The sequence below is a fragment of the Staurois parvus genome, unplaced genomic scaffold (assembly GCF_062004578.1).
Source record: "Staurois parvus isolate SC_StPar_1 unplaced genomic scaffold, SC_StPar_1.0 ptg000137l, whole genome shotgun sequence".
NCBI classification, from domain to species: domain Eukaryota; kingdom Metazoa; phylum Chordata; class Amphibia; order Anura; family Ranidae; genus Staurois; species Staurois parvus.
In genome coordinates this window covers 17,548,758-17,570,877 of record NW_028317933.1, presented here as the reverse complement: position 1 = coordinate 17,570,877, position 22,120 = coordinate 17,548,758, and positions in this window count along the sequence as shown.

Sequence of the window (22,120 nt, the reverse complement as noted above, 5' to 3'; positions counted from 1 at the left end):
TATTATTTTACACTAAACTTTTTACCTGTTATTCATTATTGCACCAATTCATTTTAAAGGAGTGTTACAGTAAAAGAAGAAAAAAAAAGCCCCACTGGAATTAAAGTAGAATTTCACTCCAAAAAAATCCAACCCATCCTCCCTATCCCCCGTTAACCCACAAATCCCCCCTCCTGGTACTTACCTCCTTCTCTCCCTAATGATGGAAACATTCTCCAGTGTTTATTTTCCTTAAAGTGTGATTCCAGTCAAATTCTAACTAAGCCTAAACTTTCTCCCATCCCCATTGTAAGACAATTCTCTGTGAAAGATGTCTATACGCAGGGGTGGACTGACAACTCATGGGGCCCTCGGGCAATAGGGGATCATGGGGCCCCTGTGTCCTTTCCCACACTCAAAAAAGCCTATAAAAAAGGTACCAGGGGCATTTCATGGGGCCCCCTACTGACCCCGGGCCCTCAGGCAGTGCCCGAATGGTCAGTCCGCCCCTGTCTATACATACCTATTCTGAAGCCACTCTGGTCCGGTCACATGATCGGGGCCCAGCGCCAGCTTCAGTGTAGAGGAGGGACAGCCAATGACAGATAGTAAGCCTATGGGGTCATGTCACTGCCCAGGTTTTGCAGCCAGTGTCTCTGCCTTTCCTCTACACTGAAGCCAGAGCTGGGACCCAATTCTTTGACAGGATCGGAGAGGTTCCAGATTAGGTAAATATAGGCATCTGTTCTTTTACAGGGTAGATAGAATGGACTTAGAATGGGGATGGGAGTAGGTTTAAGCATAATTAGAAATTCAGTGGAATTCCACTTTAAAATTTCTTTGGTTGGTGGCACCAGGGCAGTAACTTTTTTTTTTCTTTAATTCTTTTATTATGGCAAAGCTTCTCAGGTATAGACAGTCAATGTGTTATCAAAACTATTCCAAGTTGTCAAAAAATAAAGCCATAATGTAGTTCACATTCAACAAGTAGTAATGACACGTAAGAGGTGTGCCAGTGTTAAATTTTACTCTCTGCCTCCATGCCGCTTTGCATAGATTATGTAGCACTACATAATCACAACCGGACACACTTCCGGTTGCCTGTTCCGGCGTCTGACGTCATTTCCGGTGACGCCGAGCGGTGCGTTCCAAGGGGCCATTTTTGAATAGTGAATGAGTCTGCATCTGAGGTCTGCCATCCTGCTGTATACTAGGCTGTGGGGTCTTTTATGCAAGAGTCGCTGTACATGGAAAGAGGATCGGTTTTAAAGAAAGATCGTTGTTGTTTCAAATAAAATGCGGGTTATATCCTGCTAAAATGTGAGTGGTCTGGAGAGATTTTTTTGATGAGAAATCACTACGGTATTACGCTATGGTTTTTTCTTCTTCCTGATTTTCCTTGGGGGATTCGGTGAGAGGAGTAACCAGAAGAGGTACCCAGATCTGAAAGGAGGTATTATTTGGAGGTCCTATATAAAGTAAAGGGGGTCCAGGAGCCCTTAATATTCCTGAAAGGCGTGTGACTCACTAATATCTGGTGAGTGCGGTTAATGTTGGTTTTTGCACTGGTGGATGGTGAAGGGATCAAAAGCACGGAAGAATCCAATGAAAATTACAGTATAATTACAATTTTTGTCACGGGACTGTTATTTTGGGATTTTTATTTTTATTTTTTATTTTTTTTGTCACTGGACTTATTAATTCAATAATTATTTATTTATTTATTTATGTATTTATTTATATATATATTTTTTTTTATTATTTCATTAGCATATAAGTGGTCACGTTTTTTTAGTTTGTCTAATAGGTTGGGTGATGCAATTTATTATGTGGGTTTGCGCTGTTTGTAAGTATGTTTCACTTTTTTAGATTGACTCTAGAACTCACAAATCTGAAGAGAAAGTGTGTGTGCAGCTGTATGTCATTGCTAGTGCCTAATGGATAGGTATAAGTCCATGCAGATCTCCGTGAGACTGCATTGTGTGGCTGCAAGCTCATGCTCCCTGTAGTTGCTGCAGTTGGTTGATAGAGAATGAGATGACCAATCTGATTGCATGCACTTTAGTATTACTGTGCGTAAGGTACTGTATCTGCCATAGGCAGAGACAAATTTAAATGCCAGATTCATTGTTCTTGGATCCTCTCAACAGGAGACAATTACCATGCTGATTTGTCTCTTGAAAGAGCCCTGAAGTCCTTTTGGGAACTGATGACCCTTATTTGCACCCTCAGCTCATTTTGCAGTTCCAATTTGAAACAGAGGAGCATCAGATGGAAAAAGAGCACCAGGCAAAGACTGAACAAACTGAGAGAAAGCAAAAACTGGAGATGGCCAGACTCCAGTTCAAGATTACCTTGTTACTGCCATCTGCATTGGGGCCTACACCTGTGGAAACCTGGACTTATGCCACCTGTAATCAAGTTCAGCATGTTGCAGGCCATTGTCTGAAAAGGATGAAAAAGGTCAACCTCTGCAGCGATGATCCACTCCCATTGCTATAGGAGACAGGCCACCAGGGGAGATAATGCTGATAACAGCCTCCTCGCTGTGAGAGGACATCCTGCCTGTCACAGTTGTACACTTCATGACAGGCTGCTTGTACTGCTGTAGACTTCTGTTACCCCGGTAACCATTTGCTGCTTTCTGTACTGCATCAACTCTTGTACTGTTGTCTTCATACCCCATTGTGTTTTACTGACAGATGACAAGCTGCAGATGACTAGCTGTGATGTGCCGGTTACATTCATACAGCCCTTGAATAATTGCAGACCAGGCACAGCAGAGTTTCAAAGGCTTTACTTACAAATCTCAAGATAACAATTCTGCAAAAGCATACTGTCTTTTCCAAATCTACCTTAATTATAGCTGCAGCTGCCCCAGCATACCTGAACAGGTGAAGACTCCATTCATGGCACAGTCCATTTAAGTAGTTCCCCAGCAGCTGGTGTCTTCATGGTGGACTGTGGGTCCCAACAGTCCCCCTACATGCAGAAGGCTTTGGATGCAGATCTCTGGTAGTCTGGAATGGGTCCAAGCAGGTGTCAGAATGTAGGAACTTCAGCGTGCTCTGATCTGGACAAATGTCTCTTTTATATCAACACAGGGCCAGCTGGTCGGGCCCAGAAAGCCCGTGAAGACAGACCTGGGAAGAGTGCCATAAGGCATTAACCCCACTCCTCTCAGTCCAGGGCAGCAATTTGCTAACTGCCAGTAGTAAACCTGCCTACACAATGACCACCAATGAGAGGGGATACTACAAATTTCAGTTTGTGTTATATGCCATTATTATTTGTTTCATTTATTACTGTGTAGAGGAGGGGAGTGATGTAAAACAATTATTTATTTATTTATTTCAGGTACTTATACAGCGCCGTCAATTTGCGCAGCTCCTTACATATATATTGTACATTCACATCAGTCCCTAACCCTCAAGGGGTGTACAGTCTAAGGTCCCTAACTTACATTCATACATACACATACTAGGGCCAATGTAGACAGGAGCCAATTAACCTGCCAGCATGTCTTTGGAGTGTGGGAGGAAACCAGAGTACCTGGAGGAAACCCACAAACACAATTAAATCAAATATCTAGTTATACCATTTTCTTTGTTCCCCTATTTAAAACATTCCACATCTCACTGATCATGCTAATGTACCAGAACCTGTAGATATAATAATTTTTAATAACAAGGGATCCCTGGGACCTTATTATTATTTCAAAGGTCCGTCCATGTTAAAAAGGCTGAGTTAGTTTGATCTTCCTAAACATTTTAGCTATACAGTTTGAAGGCAAGGCTAACAGTTCAATTTGTGCACCTTCACGGTGAGGGGTCATTTAGGCATGAGGCTATGCGACTCCAGCCCAATTATCCCAGAATTACTTTAGACTCTTCGTCTCCATCTTAATTAGCCTGAAATGAGATGTATTTCAATGTTCATGCAAAATAAGAAGATTAAACAATGTTATTCAATTGGAACAGATGATTGCAGGTGAATGGTTTACATTGGTGCGTGGAGAAGATGACTACCCTTAGAACATTCTCCTGCGATGATCTGTTCTGATTCAACAACATCTGCCTATTTTGCACAACTATACTTGCCTGTGTTGAGCTACCCATACATCTGAGGAGCGTTACACTGGTGAATAGTACTGGGATTGATGTAGAGAGTTGCCATAAAGGTTAAGCATATAGAGCACTTATTAGAACCCAATAAGGAGTACACCCCTCACATTTTTTAAAATATTTTATTATATTTTTTCATGTGACAACACTGAAGAAATGACACTTTGCTATAATGTAAAGTAGTGAATGTACAGCTTGTATAACAGTGTTAATTTGCTGTCCCCTTAAAATAACTCAACACAAAGCCATTAATGTCTAAACCGTTGGCAACAAAAGTGAGTACACCCCTAAGTGACAATGTCCAAATTGAGCCCAATTAGCCATTTTCCCTCCCCGGTGTCATGTGACTCAACTCGTTAGTGTTACAAGGTCTCAGGTGTGAATGGGGAGCAGGTGTGTTAAATTTGGTGTTATCACTCTCACTCTCTCATACTGGTCACTGGAAGTTCAACATGGCACCTCATGGCAAAGAACTCTCTGAGGATCTGAAAAAAAGAATTGTTGCTCTACATAAAGATAGCCTAGGCCAGGGGTGGGCAACTGTGGCCCTCCAGCTGTTGGTGAACTACAAGTCTCATCATGCCTCTGCCTTTGGGAGTCATGCTTGTAACTGTCAGTTTTGCAATGCCTCATCGGACTTGTAGTTCTACAACAGCTGGAGGGCCACAGTTGCCCACCCCTGGCCTAGGCTATAAGAAGATTGCCAAGATCCTGAAACTGAGCTGCAACACGGTGGCCAAGACTATACAGCGGTTTAACAGGACAAGTTCCACTCAGAATAGGTCTCGCCATGGTTGATCAAAGAAGTTGAGTGCACATGCTCAGCGTCATATCCAGAGGTTGTCTTTGGGAAACAGACATATGCAGGGGCAGACTGACAACCCATGGGGCCCCCGGGCAGTAGGGGATCATGGGGCCCCTGTGTCCTTGCCCAAATGCAAAAAAAAGCCAATGAAAAAGGTACCAGGGGCATCTCATGGGGCCCCCTACTGACCCCGGGCCCTCGGACAGTGCCCGAGTTTCCAAATGGTCAGTCCGCCCTGGACATATGAGTGCTGCTGGCATTGCTGCAGAGGTTGAAGGGGTGGAGAGTTAGCCTTTCAGTTCTCAGACCATACACTGCACACTGCATCAAATTGGTCTGCATGGCTGTCGTCCAAGAAGGAAGCCTCTGCTAAAGATGATGCACAAGAAAGCCCGCAAACAGTTTGCTGAAGACAATCAGACTAAGGACATGGATTACTGGAACCATGTCCTGTGGTCTGATGAGACCAAGATAAACGTATTTGGTTCAGATGGTGTCAAGGGTGTGTGGCTGCAACCTGTGAGGAGTATAAAGACAAGTGTGTCTTGCCTACAGTCAAACATGGTGGTGGGAGTGTCGTGGTCTGGGGCTGCATGAGTGCTGCCGGCACTCGGGAGCTACAGTTCATCAGGGAACCATGAATGCCAACATGTACTGTGACATACTGAAGCAGGGCATGATCCCATCCCTTCGGAGACTGGACCGCAGGGCAGTATTTCAACATGATAACGATCCGAAACACACCTCCAAGAGGACCACTGCCTTGCTATAGAAGCTGAGGGTAAAGGTGATGGACTGGCCAAGCATGTGTCCAGATCTAAACCCTATTGAGCATCTGTGGAAGGTGGAGGAGCACTAGGTCTCTAACATCCACCAGCTCCGTGATGTCGTCATGGAGGAGTGGAAGAGAACTCCAGTGGCAACCTGTGAAGCTCTGGTGAACTCCATGCCCAAGAGGGTTAAGGCAGTGCTGGAAAATAATGGTGGCCACACAAAATATTGACACTTTGGCCCCAATTTGGACGTTTTCACTTAGGGGTGTACTCACTTTTGTTGCCAGCGGTTTAGACATTAATGTGTTGAGTTATATATACCGCCATTTGTAAACGCTATAACTTTCATGTAAACCAATTCATTTTTTTTAGCAAAGACATGTAGCAGAATACATTTTGGCCTAAATGTATGACAAAACTAGATTTTTTAAATTTTTTTTACTGGACATGTTAAATAGCAAAAAGGCAAAAATATAGTTTTTTTTTTCAAAACTGTCAGTCTGTTTTTGTTTAAAGCACAAAAAATAAAAGACACACAGGCGATCAAATACCACCAAAAGAAAGCTCTATTTGTGGGGAAAAAATACCATAAATTTAATTTGGGTGCAGCATCGCATGACTGCGCAGTTGTCAGGTAAAGTAGCGCAGTGCGGGGGGCATGTCCAAAATGGCGCTCTGTGCCTCTCTGCTTTTATCCACAGACATCCTGGGGATAGTCGGCTCCCACCTGCACCAGAGGCCCCGCTGACCTGCTGCCTGGAGGGGGGGGTTCGAGCTGGTCTGATCCACCTCCATAGTGCTGGACGTCCACGACCTACAGTGGCCTGCTGCGACCTCCACGCGATTTAGACCCGACCTGTGGCTTTTCCTGGGTGCCACTGTCCTGCTTCCTGGGGCCCGGTGTGGTAAGCCGCCTGGGGGAGGTCCCTACCAGCCACCTGGCCCTTAATCTGATCCCGGGGATCCGAGGCCTGCTGAGGCCTGAATACCTGAGGAGCCTGTGCACCCATCCTTGGGCTGGCGCGGCTCCTACTACGCCTAGGCCCTGAAAAGGGATATCTGCAACCTGGGGGGGAACATCTGAGCAGTCTATACACCCCCCCCCAAGATCTGTCATCCTACGCTGCACAGCGCCCTAGGTGCGCCCCACCTGGCTCCTCTGCTGATCTTGGGATCCTGCAGTGGCCCGTGCCTGTGTGGTCTGGGCCTCCGTCCTTAGTGAGAGGCTCCAACTCTACTCGTGGCCCTTATCTACCCTCCCCCCTTGGTTATTTTTTTTGGGAGTTTCTAGTTTTTTTACACTTTTACAAGGTACATTTACTAGCTCATGTGGTTCAGTTTATGTATGGTGTCATGCTGATATATTGGTTCTTCTAATGCATATCTTACAGTTTTGTGTTTTCTTCTCAGGATTCAGCCTGGGTGGTCGCAACTCTCTTTTTAAACACCTACTTTATGGCGCCCCCTGATCTGAAGTGTATCTCCTGGAATGTGCGGGGCCTCAACTCCCCCGTGAAGCATTCCTTGGTCTTCCAATTTCTCAAATCCTATAGTCAACACATTTGTATTTTACAAGTAACCCACTTCACGGGCCGTAGAGTGCTAGGCTTGAAGAAAGCTTGGGTTGGTCACTACTACAATGCCACATATTCTTCCTATGCCTGAGGAGTTAGTGTCCTTATTCACAAATCATTGCCATTCACTCTCCTCCATCTCAGGCTGGATCCCAAGGGCAATTAGGTTATTATTCATGCGATGATCAACTGCTTTGAAATGGTAATTGTTGGCCTATATCTTCCGCTTCCTGCTTCCACACATTTGCTCTCTGCTTTGGCCTCATATCCCACACCTCATGTTCTTCTTGCTGGCGATTTTATCCTTACTCCAGATCCTAATGTAGACAAATTATATCCTGAAGCCAGCGGGGAGTCGGAGTTGGCCAAGTGGGCCAGGCTTTACCTGTTCACGGACATGTGGAGGTGGAAAAATCCTGAGACCAAGCCACTCTGCAACACATAGAATGATGTCTAGAATTGATCTTTGCTATGTTACATCTCCACTCTTAGCGAGGGTTCGGGAGATCTCCATCCTTCCACGAGGGATATCTGATCATGCTCCACTTCTCCTTAGCTTGAGTATCTCAGATGCCCTGGGGGAAAGATCTGGAAACTATCTCAGTATTGGATTACTGACCCTGAGGTAGAACCCCCTATGGGACAGGCACTGGAGCAATACTGGGTCTCTAATGAGGATACTGCTACGTCTACTACTACTTGGGAGGCTTGTAAGGCTACCCTTAGAGGACAGTACCATACGCTGATTGGGGGATTACAGGTTAGACGACGGTTGGGGGTGGAATTGGTAGACCGGAGGGTGCAGGGATCTGAATCCAATTATGTGACCAATTCGGATCCTGTTACTCACCACAACTTACAACTGGCTGTTAGGGAGGCTTTATTGTTACACACGGAGGCCTCCAGGAAGGTGATGCTCCATCAAATACAGCGTATTTTCGAACAGGGGGATAAAGCGGGATGCCTTCTGGCTTGGCTGGCTAGAGAACAAACTGCCTTGATTACTGTGGCCTTATACAGGCTGAGGATGGTTCTAAGATCCTTGATCCAGTCCTAATCAACCGTCGTTTTGCCGACTACTATGCAAAATTGTATTCCTCCAAAGATGCCTACACACCACAGGACTTGTCCTACTATCTGGATCATGTTGAACTGCTGTCTCTCTCCCCAACTCAGAGGGGACAATTGGAGGCTCCAGTCTCCTTGGAGGAGATCCAACAGGCAATTGGCACTATCCAATCTGGCAAAACATCAGGCCCGGATGGCTTTCCAATTGCATTCTATAAAACATATATTGAACAACTGGCTCCCCGCTTCCAAACACTTTTTAATGGACTGCTTGAGAGGGGAAACTTGCTCCCTTCTATGCTCCAAGTGGTGATAGTGGTGATTTTAAAGCCTGGGAAGGACCCGACTCAATGCTCCTCTTATCGGCCGATCTCCCTGTTGAACACTGATGTGAAAATACTCGCTCAAGTGCTTGCCGGGAGGTTGCGCTCAGTTATCTCTACATTAGTGCACAATGATCAAACGGGCTTTATGCCGGGTAAAGGCACTGACATTATTAACATATGGAAACTATTCACCCACATTTCTATGGCTCAGGACATCGATGACCCGGGAGTGGTGCTATCCATGGACTTCGAAAAGGCCTTCCATTCAGTTGAATGGGAATATCCATGGGAGACCCCAAGATGTTTCAGATTTGGCCCTAATTTTATTTCATGGGTCCGATGCCTGTACAGTGCGCTGTTCGTGAGAGTACGTACTAACAATATTCTTTCTCCCCCATTTGCATTCCATAGGGGCACTCAGCAGAGCCTGTTTGCCCTGGTGATCGAGCCCTTGGCTTGCTTGATCTGTTCCTGTTCCAAAACCTTGCATGGGCTACTGGTGGGCGACTGGGAGGATAGAGTTTCCCTGTATGCAGATGACACTATCTTGTATCTGAAGGACTGCAATTCATCTCCTAGAGTGGCACTGGACCTTATCGATCGCTTTGGCAGTAATTCCGGGATACGCATAAATTGAGAGAAGTCAATATTATTTCCTCTTGCGCCAGGACCTTTGCCTGACATTACATTTGCCCCTATTCGATCGGTTTCCAAATACTTGGGTGTACTGGTGCAGCGAGACCTGACAAAATACTGACCGAAGTCCAACCCGGCCATCACTACTCCCATGCTGATGACCCTGAAGGTGTGGAGACAGGCTAGGAATCAGTACAGTGTAAATAACACCTGCTCCCATCACACGCTTCTCTGGGGCAATCCTGCATTCCCTCATCTGCACACAATACCGGATCCTATGGTGTGGGCTCGGTATGGAATCAAAACGTTGAGCCATATTACGCCTAGTGGTGTCCTGCTCTCTTTTGATGAACTCAAACATAACCTTGGCTTGCCTAACCTAATGTTTTTCCAGTTTCTACAATTGCAACATGCTGTGGCAGCCCAATTTCCTTCTCCCCCTGACATACAGACTGACCCTCTAGAAAACTTGTTGTTAACAGACGACTTGCCTAAACCTTAATCCTCTCTCCATTCCTTGTTGCTATCCCTAGAATGCAGTCGCTTTACAGTAAATGGCATGCAGACCATCCGTCCCTGTTGGAGGATGATTGGGAGGATTGTCTTTTACAATACTTCCCTACCATGACCTCAGCCAGGGACCAGTTTGTACAACTAAAATGTATCTATAGAGTATATTATACCCCGCTGCGACTGGCTGTGATATATCCTGGTAGATCGTCAACGTGTCCTCGCTGTGATATGGCGGGAGGCACGTTTTTACTGTGGGTAAACTGTCCATTCTCATGGATCCGCTGATTATGTTGTTAGGCCTCGTTGACCTTGTGGAATCATCTAAACATAGCAAACTGTTGGTGTTTTATTCTCTCTATTAAGCTAGAAGAGAAATTTTGTTGAGATGGAAGCTGTCTACCCCGCTCACGGTTTCGGTTTGGAAGTCGGTAGTCAACGGTGCGCTTCCCTTTTATGAACTTACACACATGAGTCGCAACTGTCCAGCTGAATTTTATAGAATATGGGCTGGGTGGGTGTGGGCACAGGGCATTACGGTATAATCATTGATGTAATCATTGGCTCTTTTTTCTTCATGCTCCGGCACACGCCCTGTGATTTTGTCCTAAACTTTTTGCTTTTGTGGGTTGTTGCCATCTCATCCATAATATGTATAAGATTCTGACTCTGCTCAGATCAACAGGTTGATTCTGTGAAATTTTTAGCATTGGAAGTTTGTATGTACTGCTTATCTACTGTATACCACAAGCTTGACTGTTCTCATGTACGTTGGTTTGTTTCTGCCTTTGTACAGTTTTAATAAATGCAACTGTTAAAAAAAAAAAAGTAACACAGCGCCATACCGGAAACAATTGCCTGGTCAGGAAGGTGGGTGAATCCTCTGGAGGGCAATGGGTAATGACTTATGCATGACATGGGTCCAATTCTGAATTTTTTTTCTTTAGAAATTCTGAAATTTCGTGCATTTTGTAATCACATGGTGCCAACATTGATTTCAAAATTCGACAAACCAAGCCTTCAATTTCACATCATTGCTACAGAAAAGAATTTTCGTGGCCAAGAATCTTTTTTTTCCAGGTCGCAGCTCATTTCTTTATTACATTTCTAACATGATTCTCTCATCATTGATAAGAAATTTGTTCGTTTTTCAAAAAATTTCCAATCACTCAAATTTGATGGTTACGTGACCCACTAACGGTGCAAAATTCGAATGAAAATTCTTAGAAAAGATTTTTGAAAGAAAATTCTTTCTGAATTTGACCCGTGTATGGCCAGTTTACTCCCTTTTCATTTTCTGTGGACTTATCTTTATGCACTATTCATTGAAAATATTTTTGTGAACAATTTTTGATCATTTTATTAACTTTATTTATTTGCACAACACTTATTATTGTATTGCATGTAATTAGAGAGAATATCTTCTTTTGTGTTTGCTGCTCACTTTTAATTTATGCAGTTTTGTGTGGTTTCCAACTTGTTTTATTCCATGAATACTACAACTGCCACAAGGTTCAGAAAGTCAATTTATAAGCACAGCCACGGTAAGAAGGCACTGGCCAAGGAAAACTGAGACGGTCATTCAGTTGCCAACACAGGCAATCTGGGGGATGGTGCAAGCTGGACCTCTGTATGCCCTCCTTCTTATCCAAGCCCCAGGTGAATACAGACCAAGTTGTACAATGACAGTTGCAGGTGCTGGAACAAACTATAACATTGCTGGGGAGCGTACAACAATCACCTTTTATTCTTATGCTTGTGAAAGAATAAAAATGTTGCTGTAATGCTTAAATCTGAACAATATTAATTTTCTCACCAACAATATGACACCTGCAAGCTCCTTCGCTGGCCACCAGCCTCTTTGCTTGGTCTTCTTCTGGGAACAAGATCATCAGCCACACTGGGATGCCTAAATTCCCACACATGCATGAGAGCTCACTACACTTGTCAGATGTGGAAATTGTACATTATTCTGTACACTCGGTGTACACTGCGAAGTATGTTTCTTTATTACAGAAGACACTTAGGCTAGGTTCACATCAGGTTGCGGGTGATGCATTTTTCCAGTGCGTTTTGCATTTCTGAGCGTTTTTGATGCATTTTGCTCTTTTTTTTGGCTAATAGGAAAGTATGATAGTTTAGTTCACGTAGTGCGACTTCACATATACATATATATATTCATATATACATACATAAACACACCTAAATGCATATAGTAAATTGTAGGCCACATAAAGGGGGGGGAATTAGGTCTGATGAAGAAGCTGATTGCTTTGAAACGCGTCACCGCCCCCTTCCTGTGGCTCCACGTTCTGTCCTGGCGTCACTTCCGCCCGGCGGCCATCTTGTCTGCGTTCCAGGCTGGTTTTCCACCAACGTGACACAGCCCATGCTGGCTGGAGAGGCAAAACACCTAACAGGAGACCCGGCTCTCACATGCACCGTGGCCCCCTGGATATCCACCTGCCCTCCCTGCTCCTCCTATGAGATCAGTTATGGAGATCTAGCCTTCAAGTCAGCTGTGGCCCCTGGAACCCATCCAGCCTATCCATCCTGTGTATGGTACTACACCCGGATGACGTCCTCCCTTATATTTGATGCCTGAAAACTCTCTACCTCCTGTGAGTTACTCATATTTGTGTGCAATAAACTGTTGTTTTTATACTGCACTTAGTCTGGCGCACCTCTCTCTCCTTTTATTTCTCACTGCAGAGTACCGCTTAACTCTAGAGGGTGCTGCCTCATGACGGTGCCATACCTTGCAGCGTTTTAAAGAACCCCCCTCTCTCCCAGAACTACCTATGCTGTATTATCCCCACTCTCCACCAAATAACTCATACCTCTTCAACTATTTAACCCTTTTTTTGGAGAGGCCCTACATATCCTTGTAGCTAAACTTCCTCCATCTCCCTATTGACTCTTGGGAGTATTATATCCACTACCACCTCTCCTGCGCCAATACTCATTTCCTTCTAACATTTAACTCTAACCCTAGCCCTTAAACCTTACATGTAACCCTAACCCCAACATTTAACCCTAGCTCTTAGCCCCATCCCTAGCCCTAACATTTAATCTTAACACCAACATTTAACCCTAATCCTAGCCCTAACATTTAACCCTAACATTTAACCCTATCCCTTAAACCTTACATTTAACCCTAACCCTAGCTCTTAACCCTAACATCTAACTCTAGCCCTTAACCCTAACATTAGCATTTGCCTAGGGCGACATCTTTCAGGGGGGCAATGCCGCCCAATTAAAGAAGGGATGGAAGAAGAGACACACACAGCACAGGGACCAGGTGGGATCTGAGAGAGGCTGAAGGGCTGCTTGATGGTGTATGCAAAGCCTGACTCTTGTTCCCGGGGATGTCTGGAGCTGTGAAGGTGAGTGTTTTCTCTCTTGGGGTGGGTTGTTGTCAGTGTATGGGGGACGGTGGTAGTGGAAGGCTCTCTTCTCGGGTGGGGGGGGAGGCTGGGGTGTTGTTGGTCAATGTCAGGCACTCTTCGTGGGGGAGGTGGGTGTTGGTCGGTGTCAGGGTCTCTCCATGTGGGGGGAGCCAATTTTTGTGTTGCCTAGGGCAGCACAAAACCTAAATACACCACTGCCTTAACCCTAACATGTAACTTTGGACACAAAAAGGATCCTGCACTACTTTGATGCTATTTTGATGCTACTTGAGTTCCAGAGAGTGTAAAGTCGCATCACAGTCACACTGCATGAACAGAACTGACTTTCCTATAAGCCAAAAAAATTTGACTTTGGACACATAAAGGTTCTTGCATTACTTTGATGCGACTTGAGAGCCAAAGAGTGCAAAGTCATATCAAAGTTGTCCAACAAGAACGGAACTGTTATACTTTCCAGATAGTCAAAAAAAATACGTAAAACATTAAAAAACGCAACAATAGTCATTGAAGTCTATTACATGCAAAATGCAATCTGCTGCGGGAAAAAAAGTCCCAAACCCTTCCCAAAAAACACAGTGGCTCAAAACACACAGATGTGAACTAGATCCATAGGAAACCATGTTAAATGGACTCTATCCTCTGAAGAAGCTGTTTACAGTGATTTAAATAGCGCTGCACTATATAACTATCCCCTAACTCACTGTGTAAGAAAAATAATATTATTAATACATAAAGTGCAACAGAATTCAGTAAGATAAAATAAGTAAACACCCGACAGAGCCTCAATCAGACAGTAAAATGAATACCCAATCAGGGCATCAATAAGTAATGTAAACTCTATACCCTATCCTATTACAAAAATGACCTAGTAACCATAGTGTAAAGTCATATAAAATATAACACCAATTCCTCATTCATCTGTGTGCCCTGGCCACTGGGAACTCCACACCACCAGAACCCACAGGATATCATAATCGGATACTGTATATAAAAAAGGAAAGGGGCTCCTCATAGTGCAGTAAGGTTAAATTTATAAACAAATCTCAAATAATGCAGAGTGCACTCACATAAAATATATGGGATATTAACCCTCAAACAGCATGGATAAAAGGAAAACAAAGATGGCGGCAATAGTCGCCGTACCAGAAATAACGTCACCACGCTTTATCAGGGAATGAGGAATTGGAGTTATGCCTAGTTTGACCTATGTGATGTGGGTCAACTTGTGAAGGTGAGCGTGCATGCCTGGCAGTGGTGGATATCACAGAACACCAAAGGGGAAGGTTCACGGAACTACACATTGTGGATGTACCGTTATCACGGACTGTCACTTTTTATGAACTTTATTGATGCCAATTCAATTTTTAGTCACTAATATATATGTATTACCATTTTTTTGATGTATTATTTATTATCACATTTTTTGTCATGTGTTTAGTGTCTTATTTGCAGTTCTTCTACGACCCATGCCAGGGGGTCAGCTGGGTGTTCATTTAATTTATTTTATTTTATATTTTGCGTGACTTTTTTATATTTTTGTGTAGTGATGGAACACTTTTTGGTGCTTACTGCTTTTTAGTTTAGTTTCATTCACGGTTTTTGGCAGCGCATAAGATCATTCCTATTGTTGCTGTTTACAGTGAAACGCACTAGGGCAGGGCCAAAGACGTGACGCTATTATGCACACTGGCAGAATCCAGCGATGCTCATTGTTATATGCTTGTGATTGCCTTTTTATTGTAAGCACATTACCATATTAAGCACTTGCCAGCCGCACTATAGTTCTAGATTGTAAGCTCTAAGGAGCAGGGCCCTCCTATCCCTCTTGTATTGAACTGTATTGTTGCTGTATTGTCTCCCTTTATAGTGTAAAGCGCTGAGCAAACTGTTGGCACTATATAAATCCTGTATAATAATAATAATAAGACGTACCTGGTGATCTCCGTGATCGCTGTGTCCTACAAACACAGCTGATCACATGATGTGGTAAAAGGCCAATCACAGCGGCCTTTTACCACGTGATCAGCTGTGTCCAATGACACAGCAGATCACCGGTAAATGCAGTTGCCAGTTATCGGCTGCACTTTCCTCACGCTGTCACAGCATGAGAAAAGTACTGCCAATAACAGGCAATTGTCAGAGGATGGACTGGGACCGATCATCAGGACACTGATAATCAGTGCCCAGCAGTGTCACCTACCAGTGACACCCACCTGTGCCCAGCAGTGCCACCCACTAGTGCCCAGCAGTGCCATCCACCTGTGCCCATCAGTGCCCAGCAGTGCCACCCACCTGTGCCTATCAGTGCCTAGTAATGCCACCCACCAGTGCCCAGCAGTGCACCCCATCAGTGCCCAAAAGTGCCGCCAGTCAGTGCCCAGTCAGTGCTGCCAGTCAGTGCCATCAGTCAGTGCCACCCATCAGTACTCAGCAGTGCCACCATTCAATGCCCAGCAGTGCCACCACTCAGTGCCACCCATCAGTGCCCATCAGTGCTGCCCATCAGTGCCCCCTATCAGTGCCCATCAGTGCTGCCTATCAGTGTCCAGCAGTGCCACCAGTCAGTGCCGTCAGTCAGTGCCACCCATCAGTGCCGCCAGTCAGTGCCCAGCAGTGCTGCCGGTCAGTGCAGTCAGTCAGTGCCACCCATCAGTGCCGCCAGTCAGTGATCAGCAGTGCCAACAGTCAGTGCCGCCTATCAGTGCCCATCATTGTTGCATATCAGTGCAGCATCATCAGTGCCGCATCATCAGTGCCAGCTCATTAGTGCCGCCTATCAGTGCTGCCTATCAGTACCCATCAGTGCTGCCTATCCATGCCACCTCATCAGTGCTGCCTATCAGTGCAGCCTCATCAACGCACATCAGTGAAGGAGAAAAATTACCTGTTTGCAAAATTTTATAATAGAAACAAAGAAAAACTTTTTTTTTCTAAATTGTTAAATTTTTTTTTTGTTTATAGCCCAAAAAATAAAACACCCAACGGCGATTAAATGCCACCAAAAGAAAGCTCTATTTGTGTGAAAAAATGCTAGAAATGTAATATGGGTACAGTGTTGCATGACCGCGCAATTGTCATTCAAAGTGCGACAGTGCTGAAAGCTGAAAGTTGGCCTGGCCAGGAAGGGGGTATAAGTGCCCGGTAGGCAAGTGGTTTTAAAAGCACTGGGTTTTAACATGCTGCACTATGGTGGTCCCTTCTTGTTTAACTCCTCTGTGCTGAGCACACTTATACAGGATTGTATCCAAATGGAGTGGCGTGTCCAGGGGCGGACTGACCATTTAGAAACTCGGGCACTGCCCGAGGGCCCGGGGTCAGTAGGGGGCCCCATGAGATGCCCCTGGTACCTTTTTTTATAGGCTTTTTTGAGTTTGGGCAAGGACACAGGGGCCCCATGATCCCCTATTGCCCGGGGGCCCCATGAGTTGTCAGTCCTCCCCTGGGCGTGTCTGAATATTTTGTGCTGTGGGACAGTAAGGCGCTTCATGATCTCAGTGTCTCTGATAAGGAGTTCACCTTACATGTGGGTGCTGTGTTTTCCTGGCACCCTCTATTCCTGCAGCACTGACTGCTCTCCATCTTACATTTTGAAGTGTCTTCTTTTCCTTTGGGATTTTCCATCCTGATTTTGGATTGTTTACCAGGATATTTATTCATCTGTACGGACATTTTGCACATTTGATTGCTTTATTCGTCTTCGACTTTGTTTGCAATATTTATGTTTGTTCATTTAACTTTTGTCCATATATACATTTGTCCGTTTGTATGCATAGACACTTTTATAATGGTTTTTCAATTTTTAGAGTGGAGTACTGGGTTATATCACGTCTTTTTTTCAACAGTGGGACTTTGCGGGGACTTCTTGCAGATAGCTTGGCTTCACATAGGCATCTTCTAATTGTAACAGTACTCACAGGGAACTTTACACCTTCTTTGATCTTCCTGGAGCTGATTGTTGGCTGAGTCCTTGCCATTTTGGCTATTCTTCTATCCATTTGAATGGTAGTTTTTCGCTTCCTTCCACGTCTTTCAGGTTTTGGTTGCCGTTTTAAAGCATTTGCAATCATTTTAGCTGAGCAGCCTATCATTTTCTGCACTTCTTTATATGCTTTCCCCTCTCCAATCAACTTTTTAATTAAGGTACGCTGTTCTTCTGAACAATGTCTGGAACGACCCATTTTCCTCAGAATTTCAGAGAGAAATGCACTGTAACCAGCATGTACAACATTTGCTGCCTTCCTTCCTTAAATAAGGGCAATAATTGCCACCTGTTTTTCAAAGAATGAATGACCTCACTAATAGAACTCCACACTGCTATTATTTTGAACATGCCCCTTTCAATTAGTGATTCAATTACACAGAATCAGCAGCATGCATGTCATGACTGTTGGGTCTGTTGGATTTCTATTACTCTACTACACCTGCTAGTAAATTATTTGCCATGTACAAATATCATTTCTACCAAAAACAGTGATTGATCAGGTTAGTGATGTCTGACTGCTATTATTTTGAACACAACTGTATGTAAAGCGCTGTGTAAATTGATGGCGCTATATAAGTACCTGAAATAAATCAGAGATTTGGCAGCTATGTCATGATATTCTTGCCTGCATGCCTATGAACTCAGTAGAGACTCCTGTTTTGTTTTTTTTTCAGGAAAAATAGCAGTTGACTGGGAAAGGTGAAGTGGGCCCTCAGGCAAGAGAGGCAAAGACTGATTCAACAAACTTCATTGTGTTAGAGCAACATACAAATGACAAAGTCTGCTTGTGTAGTGAAGCCATAGCAATGCTCTGATTTCTAAACATGGACTATAAAGTGGTTACTAATTATTCTACCATTTTCTCTGAACAACTGTCTCACTTCTATGTATGTTCTTTTGAAAGAAATGGAGGTGTACCATACTGTGGTGAACACCAGGTGGCACCCTAAAAGTATGTGGGTCCAATCTTAGGGTCATATTTTTTAAAGCAGTGTATGTCACATTCACCAATCATTCACAGCTGGTCAATCTTTCCCTGTAATTTAAAACACGTGCTGTTCTGACTTACATACACATATTTTTTTTCTGTGTTGTGTTGATCCACATCAAGCTATTATTGTTCAGTATTATGCTGACATCTATTGGAGGTTTTAAACCACTGCAGCTTGTTTACTATGTGATTTTGCTTTCTCCCTCTGTCCTCCTCTCCTGTTTAGTTAGTTCAATCCTAGCTCCATCCTACCCATTTCTTTCCTGTTCCCTCAGTCAGTTGTAGTACTTCACAGAGAAAGGTCTTAGGGAATTCATTCATAGAGAATTTACTAACACCGGAGAGTTCAAAATATGGTGCCATGCTGCACAGGAACCAATCAGTTTCCAGGTTTTATTGCCAATGCCTAACTGGACAATCTGAAGTTAAAGTGTTACTAAACTCAGGACCCTGCATCCACTATATCTGATCTCCCACAGTACACAAAACATGGAAGTGCAATTATTTTAGTAAATATAAACTGCTAAACACCTTTTCTCATTAGCAGTCTTGTGATTTCTATCATTGTCCAGCAGAGCACTGGTCAAAGCTTGTAGGAGGAGTTTTCTATCTGCTCTAGGAGGATGCAAAACCCTTGACCTCCGTCTGGACAGTTGATTGGCCCTGTGCTGATCACATGCACTCTCCCAAGGAAAAATAAACCTATCTATCAACATACACTAAATTGAGCATGTGCAGAAGGGCTACGGGTTCAGTTTGTCTTATCAGTGTGGACATTTGAACAAGAGGACGAGCAGAGAAGTCAGGATTAAACAGCCTTTTTACAAAATGCAGATGATTAACCCCTTAGGTTCCACAGTGAGTATAACAAGCATGCTTTACTGCATATACAGACTGATTTTTATTGTTGTGGGTTTAGTAACACTTTAAAAGCTGATTGGCTATCGTGTACAACTGCACCAGATTCTGAGTACGCTAGTTTTAGTAAATCTCCCCCATTGTCTTCTAACACTTCAAAGACCTGGAAAAGCACCCTCTGTAATGCAATTAGCTGAAGTAAAATTGCCCGGTATTCAATGTCTGTGAAGAGTTAAGCTGCCTGTGGCTGATGCCAAATTAGCAGGTGACGATACTGTCTGGCCAGATTGCATTTAAGGAGAAATGCCAAGGCATAAAGTGGCATTTGAAACAGAACACATGCACCACGAAGACTCACCAGCATTGAATATTTGGTAAATGTTACATTCACCACTTTATAAATATACCCTTTATATTTGCAGATGTCAGTTAAAAGTATGGCAGTAGCTGTTAGTTCTGTTTGATATTTAAATAGAAACTATAATGATAGATGGTCAAGTTTATATAGTTGTTTTTATATGTTTTAAACCAGCAATGGGCAAACTACGGCCCGGCGGACCTTTTAATCCGGCCCGCGGAGCGTGATACTGTCAGGATGGCTGTCAGGATGTGTGTAGGCGGGGCAGCGTGACGAACGTGAGAGGAGCTAGGCTCCTCTCACAGTCCACCCTGAAGACCGGTGTAGCATGAAAATCTGTCTCCTATGAGGATCTGTCCCCCACGACGTATGTGCGCCGGAGATCGCCGATCGGCTGCTAATGCCTGAAACTGGCACATGCGCAGATACGTCGAGGGGGACAGATCCTCATAGGAGACAGATTTTCATGCTACACCGGAACGGCGCGGGAACACGGCGAGAGGAACGCGTGGAGCAAAGGTAAGTGAATTGACACAGGGGGAACTTGGGGACTTAATATGGGGGATGAATTAATATGGGGAATGAATTACTATAGGGGGGATGAATTACTATGGGGGATGAATTACTATAGGGGGGATGAATTACTATGGGGGATGAATTACTATAGGGGGGATGAATTACTATGGGGGATGAATTACTATGGGGGATGAATTACAATGGGGGGTGAATTACTATAAGGGGGATGAATTACTATATGGGGGATGAATTACTATATGGGGGATGAATTACTATGGGGGATGAATTACTATGGGGGATGAATTACTATGAGGGATGAATTACTATGGGGGATGAATTACTATATGGGGGATGAATTACTATGGGGGATGAATTACTATGGGGGATGAATTACTATAGGGGGGATGAATTACTATAGGGGGGATGAATTACTATATGGGGGATGAATTACTATGGGGGATGAATTACTATATGGGGGATGAATTACTATAGGGGGGATGAATTACTATATGGGGGATGAATTACTATGGGGGATGAATTACTAAGGGGGATGAATTACTATATGGGGGATGAATTACTATGCTTACTATGGGGGAATATTACTATACTTACTATGGATGACACATACACATCATTCATCTACTCTTGGTCCGGCCCCCGGGTCCAATATATGAACCCATTGCGGCCCTCAAGTCAAAAAGTTTGCTCACCCCTGTTTTAAACTGATGTCTTTTTTCATTTTTTTACAATTGTTTATATAAAAAAAAAATTATTTTACAAATAAACATTAAATCCATGACACTGGTTTTGTAGAGCATTCTTGGTTGTTTATATAGGGAGCACAGCAGTAGCTTTTCCCTTTTTTAAATGTTTTGAACTGATGTCTTCTCTCACTTTTTTCTTACAATTGTCTGTATAAAATGTATATTTTACGTAAACATTAAGAGTTGGTTCACACTATAGAAATGCAGTCTGGATGCATTCTGGATGCATTTCTGCATGTGCATTTTTGACACGTTCTGGTGAATTTTGATGCTTTCCAGTTCATTTTTTCCCCTCTTTTTTCTTCAATTCAAATAGGGACATGTCCGTTCCAGTGCGTTTTTTGTGTGTTTTGGTGCTTTCCGGTGCGTTTTTAATGCGTCTTACCGCGTTCCAGTACAGTTCTGTGCAGGAAAAATGCAGCCTGTTCTACTTTTTTTTCTGTAACCGGAACACACTGGAACTGCAAGCACTGATGTGAACTATGACATTGACAACCATATAACCTACTTTCTGTGCATTTTGAATGCAGAAAAAAGCAACTGAAACGTATGTAGTGTGAACTAAATAAAGGCTGCAGCCATGGCACTGGTTCTGTAGAGCATTCTTGGTTGTTTATAAACAGAGCAGTTGCTTTCCCCTTTGTGACTGCATCTATCTAAGGTTAGGTTCACACCTACGCAGGTTGCATTTGAGCCGTTTGACACTTTAGTTTTTGCTGTGTTTTTTATGCATTTTATTTTATTATTTTTTTATTTTATCTTGTTGCTAGGCAGATTTAAAATGCAAAATGCAGCGAAAATGTAATACATGCTTTTCTGCAGCGTTTCCATTGAAGTCTATAGAAACAAAAACACAACTTTTTTGCTTTAAAAAAAGTCCCTGACCATTTCCAAAAAGCGCACCGGGTGAAAAAGCACAGGTGTGAACATGTCCCATAGGAAATCATGTTAAATGGACTGTACTGCGTTTCCACAAAACGCTGCAGAAAACGATTAGGTGTGAACCTAGGGTGAATGAATCTTTATTTGGCTTCAGATGAACAGGCTGGGATGGGGGTGCATCATTTCTTTGACTCATTCAGCTGTGTGTGTAATCTTTGCTTCAGCTGTGAAGGTCTATAAACAGGGATGAGCTCAGGTATATACAGATACTAGTTTGAACCTGTTTTAGGTATCCCACCAGGAAACTGTCACTTCAGACCGCCATAGAGTCCTTTCATACGGAGCGGACCTGCTTGGCGGATCCGCTTGATCAGCGAGGGATCTCTCCGCTGATCCCCGCTGAGGAAGCGGATGACAGCTCTATATTCTCTGCGCTGCTGCAAAGCAGACACAGAGGTGTTCGTTCTCCACAATGGGCGGTTGGATGAAAACGGACCACCTGTCCTTTTTCATCCGACCCAATCTGATAGACAGAAGGGGAATTGGATCCCCATCTGTCCCTTT